The sequence below is a fragment of the Zonotrichia leucophrys genome, chromosome 3, assembly GCF_028769735.1.
Source record: "Zonotrichia leucophrys gambelii isolate GWCS_2022_RI chromosome 3, RI_Zleu_2.0, whole genome shotgun sequence".
In the NCBI taxonomy this organism is placed as follows: Eukaryota; Metazoa; Chordata; class Aves; order Passeriformes; family Passerellidae; genus Zonotrichia; species Zonotrichia leucophrys.
The window spans coordinates 40,433,080-40,454,159 of NC_088172.1; positions in this window are offsets into that span (position 1 = coordinate 40,433,080).

Sequence of the window (21,080 nt, forward strand, 5' to 3'; positions counted from 1 at the left end):
GAAAGATAGATAAAATGAAATGAGGAAATGGAAGCAAGAGAAATTTGAATTTGGAAAATATTTTTCTCAAAGAGCATGGTTAAATACTGGAGCATATTGCCCAGAGATGTTATAGTATCTCCATTTTTAGACGTTTCCAGAGCTGAGGTGGACAAGGGCCCAGAAACCTGCTCTAACATTAAAGTTAACCATAAAATGCCCTGGAAGTTGGGCTAGGTGACCTCTAGAAATCCTACCAGCCTGGAATAATTGATGACACTACTGGGTGTTGTTGCTCAAATGGGTTGAGGAACACAGATCATATCAGGAAATTCAAATAGGAATTAGACAAATCCATTGACAATGTGCCCATAAACAAATAGCAAAGAAAGAGGATATGCCCTCCAACATCCTCAATGATTATGGATGATAGGGATGAACAAAAAAAGAAATAATTACAATATGGTCATGATGTCTCTCTAAGCAGCATCTCCTGTTGACATAGCCGAGAGGAAAATACTTGGCAAATGAACATTTGGTCTGATCCACAGGACGTATCATTTTATCATTAATTCTTCTTATCTATTGGTCAGATACAGCGCTACTGCTTCTGTGTCTTTGTTACATTTCCTGAATCCAGGATTTGAATTATGAATTGTGTTCAGTGCAGAGCATGGAGATACAGACGTTGGTATTCTGGAATTTACTGGGGGACAACTGAGCTCTGTATTTTGGGATTAAGCTAGTTTCTGATTTTCTAAGAGAACAGTTTTTGGTCACACTTCAGAAAACATCTGTGCTATGCCTCAGAAATCAAGATCAAACCCAGTGTATGTTTTAAACTTTAAAAAAAGGGGTTTTTTGTTCTTTGATAGGTTGAGAAAAAATCAAATTAAAACCTTAGGTAGCAGGCAAGTACCTAAAAGCATATCTCAGCATATATCTACTAAGACAATCCTGTAATCAAATGCTTGTATATAAACTGGTAATGGTTGTCAAGCTGACTGGACTATTCACAGGCCTGAAATGCTCTCCTTGAGAAGCATTCTTATTTGAGCTGAGATCTAAAGCCTTCATTCTGTGAAGGAGTTTGGTCATACCCAGGTTCCTCCCATCCTGCTGGAGACGTGGTTATCCAAGCTACGAATGCCTCTGGAACTTCTGCTAGGCTAGCATGCAATCTCAGTCTCTCTGGAGCAGTCCCATCTGTCTACAGCATAATGACTCACACATTGCTCCTTAGTAAAGGGGAGAGAAAGTCAACACTCTAGGAATCTGCAATCCCCTTTGGTCATCCACTATGCCAGAGTCTTGACAACAGCTTTCATTACTGTGCTCTAGTTTTAATGGATTATCCTTTTTATTGCTGGCTGCACTAGCAGTTCACAGAAATAAACCCAAATTATTCATTATATTAAAAAATTTCCTAATCTTCATTAATGTTGATCTCTTTAGCGTTATTTATTGAATGATAAAATTACCATTAGCAGATGGCAACTGAAGTATATAAAATGCAAATGCTTACAATATCAAGGAAGCATATCTTACCTACAAAATGTAATTTAATTGCACATCATGATTGATCTTTTTTTTTGTGCAGAGAATGGAAAATAATGGGGATGCCGCTCTTAGAATAATTAATCTATTTATTCAACAAAACTAGCTGATGTCACTAGTTAGGTTAACAATATGGAAAGATTGTGGGCATATAGGCTGCTGTTAAAATGAATTTTGTTGCTCTATTAATAGAACTTTTTGCTTGTGATTCTAAATTTTAATGGTACAACACCCAAAGCACAGGGTATATTAGAAAATAAGGTTGTAATTTTTTCCCAGTCTTACTCAGAAACCTCAATACTGTTTTACAGATGAGACTCAGAGACTCAGATGAGACACAGATGAGACTGAGACACAGATTCTAAATACCTGAATAATATAGAAAATGTTTTTCTCTGGTCCCAGGGTCCTCCACATTCCCCATGCAGTTTGTTTGAACTTGTACACCAAATTCCCATTGATTTCAGTGGAGTTAGACAAGTATCAAATATTCAGAGCTGTAGCCTTTGCAGACTATAATATAAAGATATTGGGAATCATATAGAGTATCCCCATTGTCTCATTTCCTGATTCAGCAGGCTTAGTTCTTCCTTTTGTGCATCTAATTCAGCAGAAGCCATCTGAAAAGTCCTGAAAACATCAGGGTAAGTGCACAGTGGGGATCCCCCCAAGCACACATTCTTTCTTAATGTACCTGTGAGTGGAAAGGCTCCCTCATTACAGAGACAAATGAAAAGTGCCTTCTTTGGTGGGAGTAGCAGTAGCAAAACCAATTGCATTTGCTGCATTCTTCATTTCCTTTCTAATCAGCCCATGATACTACAGCCTTTGCAAACCACAAAGCCAGCTGACATAGGGCACAGAATTATTTCTACTTGCATGAATAGAAATTTCTGATGCAGCCTGGATGTTCCAAACTTGAATTTGCTCAGTTGCACATTGTTTGTGACAAATGAGAGACCAACAATAGTGAGGAGATGGGGTATAAATGTTATGATAGATTTACTGGACTCTTTGCTCCATCTGCATATTGCGTGTCCATTGAAATGAAGGTGTAGGTGAGGAAGGAAAGGGTTTAGTCACACAACAGGACAGTAAGAAGAATCAAAACAAATGTTTTCTAGAAAAATATATAGTTTTGCTGTGTATGGGGAATTAGTACAGTTTTAATGTCAGAGAGTTTTAAGATCAGACATGGATCCCTCTACTCGGTGGATTTAATTTACATTTAAAAATTAAAAATCCTACTGCGGTTGAACTGCTTTCAAAGTATAAACTATGGCTTCATGTGGCTGTGAGTAGACATGCCTGGCTGCTGACCATTTCCCTCCAGCTCTCCAGCTCTCAGCCAGTGTGGATTGAAACATTTGAGTTCCAGGTCACAGCCCAGAGGCCACAGAATATAGAAAAGACAGGCAACATTGATTTTTTTCTCAGTAAATGTATATGAGCAGAAAAGGACTATCAACTGTGGAGCATTTCTACTTTCCCCTCAAAGTCATAAATTTGTGACTTGAGCTGCTGGAGAACCAGGGAAGGGTTTTTTGTGCTAGATTATTATATAAAAGACATTTGAAAACTAGACTGAGGCTTGGTTCTTATGGAGAGTCATATTAACAATAAGGTAATTCTTGAGTAAGAAATTATAAGTATTTACTTACAGTTCTACAGATTTTGTTTTATAGCATAGAACAGTAGCTTTGTTTGCACTAGTTAAACAATAATTAACTAAATTTGACATAAGTAAGTCAATTAACTCCCTTCTGTCCATTTAGCTGCAACTCCTTTCACTTTAAACCAGTTGCTATTCATGCTATTTTTTTTTAACTGAGCAAAAACCACTCTTCTCTTTCAGCAGATTTTACAGCTGTACCATACCTACAGGTAGGTAGGTGCAGTAGGTTCCAGGAAATGCTCTGGTTTCACTGGTTTCACTGGCTGTGTCTGCCCTCCAGTTTCTGTTGAATAAATATGCATACTTTACAAAGATTTGCTATTAGATCCTTGGCAACCAGGCTCCTGAATGACTGAGCATTCAGTCCAGCTGCTTAGGAGGAATAAAGGGTGGTACCCGACTCCAAAGTTTAAGGATTGAGCAACCACAGAGGAGCAAGGCACAGTCTACTGCAAAAGTATGAGGGCCTACAAAATGCAAAATCTAAGTACTGTGCCAAGAAAAGTAGCATGAAACTGTAGCTTTTAAGGGCTTTGGTGACATGACATTACTGGGGCCAATATTGTAATTTTGCTCTCTACCTACTGTACAACATTAAAAAGAAAACCAAGTGGTAGATACTGTGTCAGGTAAAGCTTCGTGAGATCATTCACTTCCTGAAAGAAGTTAAATTAAAACCAGATTCTAACAGCTACTCATCATTCTGAACCGTACCATAGAGTCCTAAGAGTGGGACCAAGTCCCCAAAGAACACTAAAAATGGTATTTCTGAAGTTGCTGTCAAAGATCAAGGGTATTATAAAAATGCACAGGTCAGACATTAGCTTTATTAACTATGATTATAGTGAGCAAACATTCAGCCAGTATCTCCCTCTCTGTTTGCCTCTTTTCTGCAAAGTGATTGCAGAGACCCAGCCTATGTACTGTTTAAGGAAAAATTAAAAACCTATAAATTAAAAACAAAGAAAAATGAAAGGAAATACAATACTTTCAATATTAAAAAAAACAAGTACTCATCCTGGGGAAGGTTAGACTCATTTAGTATCTTACTAACAAATAGAAGAAGAAATCAAAGAATAAATACTGTGAAAATATGGAGGGTGGAGCCTACAGGAGTGGCACAGCCACTATTGTCTTTACTCAATATGAGGAGGTGGAAATTGTCACAAACTGCTAGTATTTAGTCAGCAAGAATGTTCTTTTATTTAGGACAAACTTCTTAGCCAGATCAAATTTTTATATAGTATAATAATAATAATAATAATAATAATAATAATAATAATAATAATAATAATAGTACCATCTCAGTATGACTGAATGTGGACAGGCAGAAAAATCTCTAATGCCACCGAAAGTATTGCAGAGGGCATCTTGGTCAAATCCTAAGTCACAGACATCTTTTCCTGTTTAGGAAAATTTTATAGCTGTGTGACTTGTCCTATGACAAGTCAAGGTGAAGGGACAGTGGGGATACTAGAGGCTCAGAGAAGGGAACAAAGTCAAGCCCCATTCCTGATGGTGATGTTCTCACTCATGCTCACCTACTCAGTGACAGCTGTTTGGTACTAGATATTCACTTCTTTCCCTCACCCCTCATTGTCTGGGTATTTTCACACTATTAATGATGCTCCAAAATTAATTCAGGCAGCTGACTGACATTTGTCATATACTATTCATTTTTCTCCACCCCAAAACAGTGATGTGCTGTGTTTTGTGTGATATATACTGTTATGTTGATTTGATTCGGGTTTCTTTATTTATACTGAAAAATATCTATATCGGAGAAGTAAGGCTGAAGAAATGCAAAATTTAAGGCTAAGGGTCGTCATGTCTTGGAAGAGTTCCTTCCACAGTTTTTGGACACCATGGCCTACACCTGCATGACAGAGTGTGGGAGAATTGTCCTCCAGTGTCCCCTTGTTTAGACAGTGGGGGTTATTTTCTAGCCCCTCATCTCTTCTGAATGTGATGCTTGGCTGACAGTGGGCAGTGGGGCTGCTGCAGAGGTGCTCTGTAAGAGCTCCCTGAAATGACACATCTGGCAGGTCTCATTCAAGCTCTGATGAAGGGTGAGGGACAGGGCTGAGCCAAAACACAGGCTTTTTGTACTAGTGCAAAGTGTGGGAATCAGATATTTTATGGTACAAGAATTGGAGATTGAATGAAATCATACTTAAATCCCCAAAGTCACTCAAATAAATTTTCTAGTCCTCTCTGGCCTATGTTTCTTTATTTAAGGACAGTCTCACTTCTACATGAAATTGGTTTGCAAGCTATATATCAGCAATAAGTGAGGGAATATTCTGAATAAAATCTCTAAGATTTTGAAGGCTAGGATATAAAGATTCTTCTAGTCAAAATGAGAAATCTGTATCTTGTATTGCAAAACTGACTTCCCATTGTATTCCTTGAGGGGGAGCTCCAGTTAATGAAAATGATGCAAGTTGAAATACACTGAAAAGAAAACCCCTACTCTACAAAGTAAAATAATATTTTCTAAAGATGCTAATAGGCAAATTGAAGGAATGAATCTCTCACTCATTTTTAACAGGTTTATTTTTCTAGCTGATACACTGCTTTTCCAGCTGTTCCCCTTCAATTAGTACACAGTAAAGATTTGTAACCAAGATTTCTGTGCCATCTTCAGGGGAGCACAATATTCTCCTGTGTCTGCAGCTCATGCTCCTTGTGTGCACAGAATTTCTCAGCTTCTCCCAGCCCAGAGCGCATGTACTACTTTTCAGTGGGTTCTCAGCCACTCTCTGAGGAATAATAGTTTTCACTAAGTTAAATGTTAAAAAAAAAATAAATTATTGCACACAAAGAGAAAGGAATAAAACTTTTTATATTTTAGGATGAGTTCTTCGTCCCTCCCTTTGAGAAAAAGGTAAAAAAGTGCTACAAATTCTGTATGGAGTACTAACCCCAGTCATTTTGAATGTAGAATGAACTGCATTTTAAACTGCAGTTTCAGAGGTTCTCATAGTAAGGTAGAATCTTCCAGCTGTAATTTTTTCTACCCGGAACATGTTTCTCTTTTATTGAAACAGATTGTCTCCTTCTCCCTCTGTGCCACTTCCCCCCTCTTAGATTTGTTTTGTTTTTCTACTTAGAGATTCGTTTTAACATGGAATTATAATTGCACTCTATGAGTGAACAGCTACATGATTAAAACCTTACTGCCTTTGAAATGCAAATAGATTGCCCTTACAAGTGTGCCTGGGCATCAATTTTGCCTATTATGCTTAGGAACAGGCTACGTTGTTAAACACTGAGACATCAAGGATCCCTGTTCTTGTTATCCTGTATTTCAAAACACCAAAAAATCCTAGTATTTAGATAAGAAAGCCATGAACCAACATATCATTGATTTGCCTCTATTTCCTCTGCAATACAAAAACCCAAGCAAATATTTAAATAATTTTATGGCCTTTGTTAGTCGTGTAGTTTCTGTAATGCTGTTTTAGTCAGGCCTTAGACATCAATGACCTTCAGTCCAGCTGGAAAGAAAGGAATCTTTATTTCTGTAAGATATAACTATTTCTACATGAATAAAAGCAAGAAAATTGACTTTATTATAATCTCAATATGCTGTATTTTATCCGTTTTCATTTGCTTTCCATATACAATCATAAGGGAGTTGTGCAGTGATAAGCCAGCCATAAGTCTAAAGAAGACCTTTACCACTATTCTTCCATTGTGCAGCATGTAGCAACACAGGCCCAGTTCCCTGTGATTGAGGGAAGCTTTCTCTCAAAGGGCAAAGAGAGGTTGTAGGGCTGGAATGGGCCAGGCTTTCAGGATGACTTGGCATTGTAAATCTTGTCTCTTAGGCAAGTGTGCACAAAATGAGGAGCAAAAGAAAAGGAAGATGCACATTGGCCCGTTCACTGATCAAAAGTTAGTCACCACAGGTAGCTGGGCTGGTAGTTTCTAGCTCCTACTGGATTAATGGAGCTCATGGCTGGCCAAGCTGCTCCCTACTACAACAGGAATTTCATCTCTGGACACTGCTGCAGTTCACTCAAAGGCACCACTTCCTGCCAACCACTGCCAGAACAGAAGCTACTGCCTGAGAAAAAGCTTATCATCTGCTACTGCAGAGGTGGCAATGGTCAGTGTTGGGCTCCTGAAGTGCTTTGAAGACAGTCATTTCCTTTCAGAAAGTGACTCCTGGTGACACTCAATGCTGTCAGCTGTACCTCTGCAGCTAAGGCATACATTCAGAGAATGGTGGATATTGGCAGGGTTAAGAAGAAGAGGGGAAGCATGACATTAGTTGAAATTAAAACCTTGGAGAGAGATTTCCATAGATTTTATATTCCCATCCTGTTCTCTTAGAGTCTCGGCTTGATGTTTTGTGTTGAGTATAAACAGAAGAATGTTTCTACGCCTTCTTTGTGACTCAGCAAAGCATTGATGTTCATGATCTGGTACAAATCTGGTACATATTCTGGTATGTACCAGAATATGCCTTGTGCTGAATGAAGGTAGCCTTATTGCTGTTTATCCCAGTTTTTCAGCACAGGATGGCTCTCCCAAGGGATTCTTGGTTTTTCATCTCCAAAGCATCTCCTTTCATTAGCTCTGCCATCTGTTTTATATTAAGCTAGTCTTAATTATGATGATGTCTCTGGTGCTACCTGTGATCATGGCCAAAAGACTCTCTCATTCTTGGAATGTGGGAGAAGACTGAGACCTCCCTGCTTCATCTCTTAGGGAACATAAAGTGGCAAAGTTACAGCTAGCAATAGTGAAGGAGGAATATGTTTGGCTTAGACCTGAAAAAAAAAGGCTGAGTGTTTTTATTTGTTTATGTGACATACATTTTATCTTAAGCATATTGTAGCTTGTCTATATTATTTATACTCTGATATTATACATATTATACACATTATACATATACCAATATATACTAATAAAGAAGGTATATGAAGACTGTTGCCACAAGTCACTTCCTTGCCATAAGGAGTTCTAGCAGCATGGACCATGCTGAGGCAGTGCTCTAGACTAAGACCTACCTCTGATTAAATGATTGATAGATGAATATAGTTAAATAGATAGAGTAGCCATGGCACTAAACAAGTTTCTTTCCTTGTAACAAATTCTTGATACACTTATTATTATACCAATACCGTTATTTAAATAAAGTATTATAGAACCCCAGCCTTGCTCTTTAGACTTCTAGAATTGAAATAAAATTCAGTATAAATATATAATCATTTATTATTTCCTTGATCTGCATTTAAAAAGTACTTAGTCTGTATTGTCTGCTTTTCACCTTTTTCTGATATGACTTTTTTTCTGCCCTCTATGTCCCACAAGGGTGGGGTATTGTTTGTTGTTTGCCACTGTGTTTTCTGCTAAAGCTGCTGCTCTTCTACATTCATCAGTACTTCATGGTATCAATTTTTTCCCTGACAAACAACTCAGAAATGATGAATTATGTGGCCAGCTTCCTCTCTAACTAATGTCTTAAGTAGATGAGTGATGCATCTCTTCATTATCAGTAACCTAAACTTTTTTGTGTTCCCCATCCAAGAACCAACGAGACTGTTTATTTGACTACTGGGCTGTAAAAAGCACCTAGTTAGTCTCCTCCAGCCTTAATATTCTGCACGTATTTTGTGCAGATTATTGGAAAATTAACATGAGCTTCATTGGAAGTATTCATCTTTGATGAAAATCTTGACAGCCATGCCCTTGGGAGCAGTTATACTGGGCCTGCTTAGGACATTTCTTTCTACAACTTTATCAGAAGGAAAAAGTCTTCTGACAGTGTTCCTTAAGTAAAAACATGACATGATTCTGTGATGACAGCTTCACATACAGTTCTTGCAACATAAAGCTGGATCTAGTCTGGTCCTGGTGGTCTGCAGTGAAGGCTGGAGAATAGAATAGCATGTTAATGCTAAGTGCTCACACTGGTAGGGCTGGCTGCAGCATTCAGAAGTCTGTGAGCTTCTGTCCTATAGTACATATGTAGCATGGACAAGATTTTGACTTCATTCCCTTGGTTCTGTATAATTACACCTTTATAACCCCACCAGTGAGACCTTTGAGCACCTTCAGTCCCAAAGTGCTAAATGTACCTAGAATCTGGGCCTGCTTCCTTGTATTTCACTGACTTTGATGTAAAATGTCCCTGCAAAAAATTCCCACTTTGCAGTTAGTAAAAATAATGAATTCCTTTATTTATGTATAATGCAGTAATAGTAAAAATGGATAAACAATAAACCTAGAAACTGGGAATCTAGAATAATTTGCAAACAAACATAAATTAAAGAGAAACAAAAGGAAGCAAACACAGCTGAATTTTTCCTTAGCTCTATAGATGTATGGTTCATTAGGCATACTGTCCAAATAAATTTTCAATGTGTAAATATGACAAATGTAAATATATATTTTTATTTTAAATATAAATCTATATTGTTCCTGTGAATTAGTAGCTTCTTCATGAAAGTATGCACTGTTCACATTGCAAAACACTTCTAAAAAATATTTGGCTGTTTTTCTTTGTCTTATGAGTACTGCCAATTTTCAGATTTAGCTATTAGCATGATGCTCAAAGATAAGAGAATCACATAATCACTTAGGTTGCAAAATACCTCAGTGATAATCAAGTCAAATTTGATTATCAAATGACTGAACACCACCATGTCAACTAGACCATGGCACCAAGTGCCATATCCAATCTTTCCTTAAACACCTCCAGTGACTCCACCACCTCCCTGCAGCCCATTCCAATGTCTACTCACCTTTTCTATGAAAAAAATCTTCCTAATGTTCAGCCCAAACCTTCCCTGATGCAGCTTGAGGCAATGTCCTCCTGTCCTGTCCCTTGCTACCTGGGAGAAGACACCCACCTTCAGCTGGCTACAACCTCCTTTCAGTTTTAGGAAGTAATAAGGTCACCCCTGAGGTTCCTTTTCTCCAGGCTAAACACCCCCAGATCCCTCAGCTGCTCCTCACAGCACTTGTGCTCCAGACCCTTCACCAGCTTCACTGCCCTTCTCTGGACTCACTCCAGCCCCTCAATGTCCTTCTTGTACTGAGGGGCCCAAAGCTGAACACAGGATTCAAGGTGTGGCCTCACCAGTGCCGAGTAGTGGGGGAAAATCTCTTCCCTAGTCCTGCTGATGACATTATTCTTGTCACAGGTCTGGATGCTATTGGCTTTCTTGGCCATCTGGGCACGCTGCTGGCTCATGTCCAGCCAGCTGTTGACCAACATTCCCAGGTCCTTTTCCACAGGGCGGCTTTCCAGCCACTCTTCTCTCAGCCTGTAGAACTGCCTGGGGTTGTGTAGGAACCAGAACTTTGTCTTGTTGTACCTCCTGCTGTTGGTCTTGACCCATCAATCAAGCCTGTCCATTCCTCTTTGCACAGCCTTTCTGCCATCCAGCATCCCAACCCAAGCTGGTGTCCTCTGTCAATTTGCTAGTGGTAGACTCAACCCCCTCATGCAGATCATCAATAAAGATATTGAAGAGGACTGGGCTGATCTCTGGGAGACACCATTCAAATGGATGTGACTGGATGCCAAGTGGATGCAGCACCATTCATCATCCATATCAGAGAAGGATCATTATCTCTTTCCTAAACCCTTTTTAAAGTATAAATTCTCCTGTGTATTTCTTTTGTGGTGACATTTTCTGACCTAATGTGACATGTTGGCATTCCAACCATATGTCTGTTTGACCTTATGAACTGTTCAGTTTATATTTCACCAGCTGGCTCCAATTAATTTACACAAACAAGCCTTCTGATACAGCTTTATCAAACACTTTCATGAAGAAAAAAGAAAATTATCTATAGATTCACAAAGGAATGAATGCATGTACTCTTGTGGACACATACACACCCATACACACACACACATACACACACACACACACACACACACACACACACACACCACACACCACACACACACACAAAATTTAATTGAGGTGGCAAGACATACTTCACTTTGAATTCATTCAACACACTCTCACTGCTTCTATGAGTAGCTCAAGATTTGGATAGAGGCAATGGTTTGAATTTCAGGGCCCGCACATCTAAGTTGTTTTGCACGTAATTACCTAATACAGTAAGGGTGCAGAACAGGTGCCTTCTCTCATTTGGCATCTGCTTCCTTACCAGACTGAAATTCAGCTACTGAAGCTGGAAGACATTTTGGATTTTGGTAAAAGTCCAGCAACTCTAAATGTCAAGGGAAAAAAATATAAAACATATTTAGGAAATTGTTTTTCTGTAACACTAACACAGATTTTTGTAACCACCAACTTCTCTGATTACATGTCTAATTTCTTACCTCCTTACTGCTGTACATTGTCAGGCTCAGATGTTAATGAATTTACCTGGTATAACCCCTACACAGCATAGAAACTTGATTCCCACTTTGTTGAGAAGAAACTGAGACATAAGTGACCTGCCAAAGGTCATACAGGGAGAGTGAGGCAGAGCCAGAAATTCAACCCATAGTGCCTGACTTTTCAGAGAGAGCTTTAATAGAAAGATAAGCTTTTCCTTTTTTCAGATCATGTATCTCTTTTAAAAGTCAGTAATTTCTAGCTGGAATATCTAAGGTTTGAAACATAAATCTGTACTTGTGAGTTCTTTCATAAATATTTGCTTTTCAGCTACTTCTTCATCTGCTGACTTGATACTTCTTTTGAGACTTTTGTTGATGTTTTCTCTGCATTGTAAAATACATTCCTGAAAGTGGCAATACCACTTGTAAAAATAATCTTCCTATGTTTTACTTTGCAATTTATAAACTGGCATGAATATCAGTTTCTTGGAACAGTTAGTTTTTAACCTTAAATAGGCAAACACATATGGATATTCATAGTATTATTGTTGTAAAAATCTTATAGCATATAAATGCCAGAAAAATTTCTTCCACTTTTCTTCCAACTCATTACTCTTTACAACCATTGTGAAACTCTGTTGTTCAGTCACTGAAATTTTATTATGCTATCTATATCCTTTTGATCTACTGAAGATAAATGGAAGTCAACTGTCTCATCACCTTTCTAAGTGAGACATGATTATACTTCATTCAGGAAGTTTGACTACTTTTAAATCAAGACATTTGCCTTTTCTTAAAGCATTCCCATCTGAAGTCTAAAAAATAGTATCTAATGCTTTACTTAAAAATAAGTTAGGCTAATTGTCCTATAATCTCTTTAATACTCATAGGATTTTACCCTAATTAAGACATTAAACTAGTCCATTCTCAGTGATCAGAAGTCTCTGTTGAATGTTGATTCAGTGGTCTCTTTTAAAAAAACTTGCACTAAAATTTTCATTGCATAGTTACTACAGCTGCCTTTAGAAACCTTTTCTGTGATAGAACATGCCCTTATTCCTGGCTCATTTTACTGTAATAGAATGTTGGAGGTTTTAAAGAGCTATTGTCTATGAACAAGACACAGACACGGAGATCCTGTCACATGAAGCAGCTGAAAAGCAAAGGATTTGAAAGGGATATGAGGACTAGATCAGCCACTCTCCTTTTGTCCTGCTTTGTCCTGCTGTTATTGTAACTTATTGTAGAGAAATTCACTCTACTCTTGGCCATTTGGTGCTATTCACAGCAGCAGACAGAGCTGTCAAACAAACCACTTTGTTGTGCTCTGTGTGATATGTTCTGATGCTTCTTCATGAAATAGATTATCTTGCTCTTCTGGAGCATGTGCACTTATTTTTTTCCCTAGAAATTTCAATCCAGTACAAACAATTTTTGACTCATCCATGATACAAGAATCTTGGCGGTTGCGATGGGGGTTCCTGATATTCAACATCTCAAGTGAAGCAGTTGAGCCTAAGCCAGCTGAGCTGCCAGAAGTTTGGAAATTCTAGCCTTGCCAGCCTAACAGCTGTGCATAATGGAATAGCTCATATGCTGAAGACATTTGCAAAAGAACAGAAATATAGTAACCCCCAGACAGATATGAAAACTACCCTGCATCCTTATAACTCATCCTGCAGATGATACAGAAGGGACTTGCTCAGTATCATATAACAAAGTTGGAAGGAGGGATGGTGAAACTGAAGGAGACATAATCTAAATGGTCTTGACACTGATGGAGAAATTCTGCTTAGAAGCTGATACTGATCTTTTTTTTTGTGTCAAGTTCAATAAACCAGTGATGTATTTTTGGCCAAAATGACAATAAAATACAATCATTGGGTAGCAGCAGCTGACTTTCTGATTATGCATTCTGTCACCAATTTTTCTGCTATCTGGAAATAGCTGGGGAAAGACTTTTGTGATCATCAGTGTTGATAAAATATTAAATATCTTTGAGCCATTGAATTTTCTGTGTTTAAAAATGAAATTAATTATTAAATAATTATGTATTTAAGATATCACATTAAAAAGATGCACCACAGGAGTTATGTTCAATTTGATGAGCTTTACAGCAGAAATGCCCTTGGACAAAATGATGAGCTGCAGTGCTACTCATAATATATACATATAGATTGTTATTTTAGTTATGACTCTGGTCTTTGAATAGAAAACTGACACCTCTGCTTCTGAGGGATGAGCAGAGATGTCTCCCACCAGCTCTGTTGGATAATCCAGCACTCACATTCTCATTTTAGTCAATATTATTGTTTTTGTTGTTTTATTATTAGAATTATAGTTGTATTAGTTCTTCAGAATGAGGACTACATGCCTGTGTAAGAACTTTAAGTGACCAAGCTATGAACACACCTTAGAAGCACTTTCAAAGCAGAGAAGAAAGAGCCAAAGGCTATTCCAGAGAGACCCATGTTCAGCTTGGCCACAATTACCTTTTCTGTGAAACCCTGATCATGAAGTCTGCAGCTGGAGACCAAGAGTCCAGATCCCAAAAGCTGAGGAAATTCAAACCTAAGCATCCAGCTGCTGTGGAAGGTGCTGTTTTGGTCTCTCTGTAAGAGGTAGGCTGAGGGCAGGATTGCTTGGAAATTGCTGGGAACAGGGTAGAAAGCACGGCTCTCACATGTTGAAGAGATTCCCTGAAATTATCCTCTATGACTCATAGACGGAAAATTGAAAAAGAAATCTCCATTATTAAACTGAAGAAGTCCACTTCAGGTATGTAATTCTTATTTACTTATCATATTATTTTCTCTGTTGTTCATTTCTCTCATATACCTGTAAAGTCTTTTTTATTCCTCCTAAATACTTTGTCTGTCTTTTATTGGTTTTGCTTACTTCCAGTTCATACATTGTACTCTCAAATATGGAAATTGATTTATTTTCCCTTCCCATAGTAAATATATTTTTTTCATATTTGCAGCCATAGGATTTTATTCTCATGTCTTGCCAAGTTGCATCTGTGCTTGCTTCTATGTATTCTTTCTTCTCAAAAATCTAGTGTCTTTTTTCTATTACTTCTATTTTTCTCCAAGTTTCCTCTTTTTTTTTTTTTTTATTTTAAAGTGGTTTTTATTCTGGGAGACAGAACCTGTTTTTCCTTCCAAGATACAGTCTACAGGATTGTAGCAAAGATTCATTTGGACAATTCAAGTTGGTTAGCTCCACACATAAAATTTCTCACCCACAGCTTTTGCAGCCTCCCTTGCCTCCTGCCGTCTGAAAAGTTTCCTATGTTGGAGAAATAACATAATCCTTGCCTGAAAGGCATGCATTAACTGTACCTGAGTAAAATTCTTGTAGGTCAGGAATCACATCTTGACCATTCCTGCTTTATAATAGCTCAAAATGTGTGGGGACATCTTCCTTCACTTGAAACATTTAGCTGACAATTGAAACAAGTTTCTCGTTACATGATTAATTGTTCCTGTGCTTTGATAAGGAGGATAATAAACTGTCAGTCATGCTCATAGTCACCTTTGACTTGACATACAGAGCTGCCTTTTTTCCCCCCCCTGGAAATTTGGTAACTCATCCAGTGAGAAACCGAGAAAAAGGGCAAGATTTCTCTAATGTGAGAAGTCTTAGCCAATCCATAACTACTTCTTTACCCAGCACACAAAAGTCACAGAGCCCCTTCTGTACTGCAAAGCGACAACAAAATATGTGAACAAACTCTTATCAAAGCAAGAGATTTTAAAAATAGCCGTAAGGTGAGACAGCAAAAGACCAACACCAGTGTCTGTCTCCCAGGTGTACATGAAAGACAGAATAAGGCTTGCTCTGCATGTACATATACAGAAAGGTTATGTAGCAAGAGAGAGACTTGCCTTATATCCCTAAAAAGAAGACAATAGCAGTCTCCCCAGGAATCATAGTTCTTTACTAAACAATGGGACAAAGTGCATCAGCAAACAAGCTTGCTTTGCCCTTGGTCTCCTGCCATTGCAGATTTTGGTTCCTGCAGGAAGACCAAGCCCCTCTGCTAGCTGGGGAGTGCAGCCACACTGCGCCCGCAGAGCTGCGCTGAGGCTGCTTGGAGGCTTAGCTCAGGAGCTTCCCTGCTTTCTTCTGCTTGGTACAAGTCAGCACCCTCTACAATCACCCACAGAGACACTGGATTTGTCATTATTCTGGATTTCTGCTTCCTTTCTGTAGAGATTATGGGGAGCCTAATGGTGTGGGACCTAGAGTGGAAAGGTGATGGGATAGATTAGGCAGAGGAGGAGGAGAATGGCTGCGCATGTGTTCCCACAGGCACTATGTAAGACCCCCAAGGAGGTTTCTGCCAATACTCAGGCAGTTCAACACCAAAGAACTTTTCCCAATCTGGGTGCAAGCAGAAAATTTGCTGGGATAGACTGGATATGCTAGGACCTAAATCAGTACAGAAAAAGTATATTTACTACACAACCTTGGCTTGCCTTTCAGGATATGTTATTTTGAACAATGGCTCCAGCCACTGTCATGGTCTCTTCTTTCTCACACCTGAAACTTTCCTCAGGAAACAATCACAAAATTTGCTTCAACAGAGCTATTTCTCAATGACTTGGCTATACAGGCGGCAGATGTGGTCTCTTACATAAGAGGCAGCAGAGTTTTATCTTTGTGAGGTCTGATTCTCTCCTGAGTTTCACTTTCATTTATGTGGGAGAAAATTAGCTTCTTTTAGGTTCTCAGAATGCACTTACAAAAAGCTGCAGCAGAAAATCTGGAATTAATTGAATACCAAGTGCTACTAAACCTTCAGCTTGATTACACACAGAGCTGTACAAGTTAAAAGGACATCAGAGCTGTTGGATTGTAACTATTAACGTGACATAAAGGAAATGAAATGAGATCATCAGTGTTACTCAAATGAAATCCAATGCTGTTCTCATGATGCATTATCAGGTTGGATGATTTCTTGGTGGCTAATAGAGCAATTTCAGCACCCAAGCTCTTGACCAAACTAGTTATAGTGCTCAGGTCTCCCTATGCCATGTGAACACCTACAAAATGACTGTACCCGGTAATTCTCTATTCAGAGATGAAATATTGCAGAGGACCTCATCTCTGTGCAGGAAACAGTGGCAGTGTTGGTTTCCCTGTGCAGGCTTAGAGGGTTTTAAGTTGGCTGCTAACTTGCAGACCTAGAGCATGGTTTCCCATGAGACATTTGCAAGTTCAAGGGTGTCACTCCAAGACACGGGGTAAGTGGGGATCATTTGTGCAATGTCAAAACTTTTAACCATCTCACAGATTTTGCAACACAGGAGTAGCTGCTAGGTTACTTCTACATGGGTAAGTGTAGTGCCTTCTAAGGATTCAGCAACCCATCAATCATGCCAGATATATGAATATAGCCTCTTACCTCTCCAAGACTTTGTGGCATCCATCTGTTAGGCTTCTGGAGGGGGCTGTACAAGATCAGCTGGTGCTAAGCAGGCCTAGCGAAGGGTCATAGCACTCAGCCTTGATTTGCCACTGTTTTGTCTGTGTTTAAGTGCCTACCTTACATTTGAGTTTCCTCAACTTAAGGAAATTTGAATACATGTCTCCTGTGCTCAAAGAATATCCTAATTATGGTGCAAGCAGCAACAGCCTCTGGGTGTAACTCAGTGCACTTTTGGGGTTGAAGAAGAAAGCTGTTAAGAAGAGTTTTGTAGGCTTACACTTAGGAACATCCAGGAAAAGAAGGTACCTACCGTTTTAATCTACTCCTGTGATTATTTTTACTATTTTATGCAAAATAAAAATGCATTGCAACTACTTTTATTTGTCAAGTTACTTCATATTTTGTGCAATTGTTATTCACATCCACTAAAATGGATTAAAAATAGAATTCTGAATTGGTTAGGTAGCTCCAAGTCTTGAGAAGATGTCTGCATAGTTATATTCAGTATTTCTTTTAATATCTAGGTGTCAAAAGTCAAAATGAACATGACAGCTGTGAAATACTCAACATCAATTGACAGCATTTAAAAATAAAGCCTGTATGGCTTTGCAAAGGAAATTTTGCTGAATCTTGAATATAAATGAACCTGCATAACTAGCTCTGCTTGTTCCTCTTTTGTTATCAGTGGACAGAATGGAAGCCCTCTGTGACAGGGAAGACCACTTGCATAAAGGTGGAAACTTTAGAGCCCAGGAAAGAAATATAGTCGGACTTTTTATCTCATCAGCACTAAGTGAAAGTTTCTTCTCCAGTTAATTCTCGGGGCACTTCAGAGCAAATTGATTAAAATGAGCCCGAAGGTGTAATAGTAGCTGCCCATTGTATGGGATATGCATTGCTAATTACTCCTGATGGAAATGATAATTACTTGTGGCTACCTCTTGGAAGAGTAGACTTACAATTCACTTAAAAAAAAAAGAAAAAAGACATTGTTATTTCCTTCATCTCCTTGGAGCAGGCTGGCTGTTTCAATGCATACCAAATGTGGAGTTTTTAAGACAAATGATGATTTCCCTTCACTAACCTTATAGGTTTGGGCTGCATCTTTGCAAGACACTCTGCTGCTACACAGCCATCCAGAGTAAAAAGGCTTTTTCTCTCTTCCTATAAAGCTGTATTACTAGTGGAGCTTTACTGAGGAGCTTACAACAACTGGAACAATTTTCTGAAGATGAAGTTAGTAACAGTGCTGCTTTTAGTTCCACCTCTTATGAAATGCCTATAACTTCTTTTCCATATAGTAGGGAATTGTAAAGAATTCTTATGTCTCCATGGGTTTGAAATGAAAACGAAGCCTTCACAGTTCAGTGAAGTGGAAAGTCTTTCATCAGAAGAAAATCAGCCAAGGAATTGGATGGCAAAGACCTCATACATTACAAAACAGTTGTTTGCAATTAAGGCCAGGGGTAAGATGTGCATGATTCTGTCATGTTTCCTTTTGTCTATTTAATCAGCCTGAGGCATAACATCAGATGGCTTGAAGTAGCACTGTTTCCTTGTCATATGCTATGTTTTTCTGTATATTATGTGTACTGTATATATACTGTATCAAAGGACTACAATCTGTCCAAAATATAGATGTTTCATATCCTGATCAATAATCAGGACACTTTCACAATAGCATTAACATTCTAAAGTAGTGAGCACTGTTGCTGAGGGGAAATTATTTTGGAGGTTGTTAAGGACTCATGTAGGAATCACAAGGATGTCGGCAGAGCTAATTTCCTTGTACCACAGCCCTTTTCTGTGGTCACAGTGGCAAAGACAATGGCAGCCTGTGCTGATATTTCTCTTATTGTCTCACATTTCAGAGAGCGCTGCGGGTCACTGTGCACCATGAGAAAAAACTTTGAAACAAATAAGAAGTTAATGGAGTCAAAGTTGGAATGAAAGTAAGCTTGACATAAACTAAAAAGAGTCCAGTAATTTGGTCATAGCTCCTAAAGTCATGCCACGCTGCTGCCAGTTTTACTAAAAATCTCAGAACAGCAGGTAATCTTATTTACCATATGCTAAGCACGGTGAAGCAGATGGACCATGGCATTCTAGTCTTTTCTGTGCTTTCCTTGCACTTGTCAATTCAAGCCCTGGGAAAAAGGCTGGTATCCAGATTGATAACACATGGATGTTCTCTAAGGGCTTGACTCTTTCATCAGTGCATTATTGCAGAAAGGACTGAAAATCCTTTCTCTATAAATATAAATGAAGTTAGGGAGAGTTGGTGGCTCTGAAGATGGTTTATTATGTCTGTCTCAAAGTTGTCAGAAGGTAAGTAAGTCTTTAAAAAACAGATTAGCAAAAGCTGATCAGCTGGTAGAAGACTGCTATGGAATATCACATGTAAAGTATCTCCTCAAAGAAACTAATGAACAAAGGAAATATCAACTTATAGGCACTGATGATGGTTAGTCTGGGCACATGCCTGTTTCACTAGCACGCATGAGCCTTCAGTAACAAAATTAAGGCTTTATAATGCAATCTGAGACTCACTGGATCTATATTATTGAGTTTTAAATTGTTTTTTTTCTTTGTGAAGTAAATTTTACGTCGCAGACTCTAAATTAAATAGAAAACTAATAACAATGTAGCTAAGTAGACAATTGATGTCCTCAGAATTGAGGAGTACAATAACAAAAAATGTCTGAGATTACTATTAAAATCACTTTTAAGAATTTACCTGAAGTCCTTTTCTCTGTAATTAAGCTCTTTCAAAAGTGAAATTTATCATAATTTATTCTGCTTCTACAGTCTTTTACAAATCTGAGGACCTGCTCAGGGGCCTTCAATAAGTGTAAAGTCTTGTGGCAAGTATTTTTTCAAGAAACTAATTGCATTGTGCATAACATTTTTGAGGTGAGTTACGAAGGAAGATAAAACTTCTGTTCCATATCTTTATGCTTACTATCAGACTTAAAAGGTACTATCAAAATTTCTCTGATTCACTTTGCAATCTATTCTAGCAAAATGACAACATAAGAGAGCTTAGAGGACGGCTTGGGAACACCTCTTCTGTGGGTTCAAAAGGCGTTTTTGGCTAAGTACAAAGAAGAGGAAGGCACTCAGTGCTGTTACCTCTGAAGCCTATCCTCTCCCACTGGAGACATCCAATTAGTGCCCACCATTCAAGCATGGAAACGTCTTTGTGTTTTCTTTTTTCAATGTCCTGCACAAAGCATTAATTACTGGTGCCACTGCTAGTGACAGATCCTGATTTGAAAAGATGTTTGGTCTAATCCAGAAGAGATTTAGCGACATTACTCTTCTTTTTAAAAAGGTTAGTCTTCTGCCTTCCTAGGGAACTGAAGTAGCTCCACATGGAAGGTAATCATGAGAGTCAGTGCAAAGGCGTGGGAAGGACCGCATTGTATGAGGACAGGACTGGGACCTTGGCAGGTATGAGCTGGGTTGACTTAAACTGCCATGGGATTGTAGACTCCTTTTACACACCTGGTTTCTAAATTTATTTTTACATAGGAAAGAAACAGCATTTTATCCCATTTTAAATGAAAGTAAAGACACCATTCCATGTAATATTCAACTTCTGTCCTCCCCTGCGTGAAGAAGGGTCCTTTGTGAACTCCCTGGTCTCTGTGGTCATCTCAGTCTGTACTGAAACTAGCAGCAGTGATCTGTAGCACTGCCGTTAATGAAAGATCTCTCCTATTACAGGGTTCCAGTAAGTTGAACAGACTTCCAGCATGAGTTAGATCAGCTATCCAGGGAGTAAATATGTGCCCTTGTTGGTGCTTCCATACCCTGGCTTTGAGCAGTGGCTGGACTGGCTTGTGACACTCGGGTTCCTCTTTCTTTGTAGTCTGTACAACACTGAACCAATGGGCAGTACTCAATAAGAACTAAATGGTATAGAGAGATTTTACACAGGGTCACAGCATAGTTGAGGTTGGAAGGGAAATGGAACCCCCACTGCCCAAGCAGAAACACCCAAAACCAGTTGCCCAGGACAGTGTGCAAATGGCTTTTGAATATCTCCAGTGATGGAAAAGCTGCAACTTCTCTGGGCAACCCATACCAGTGCTTTACCTGCACAGTATAAA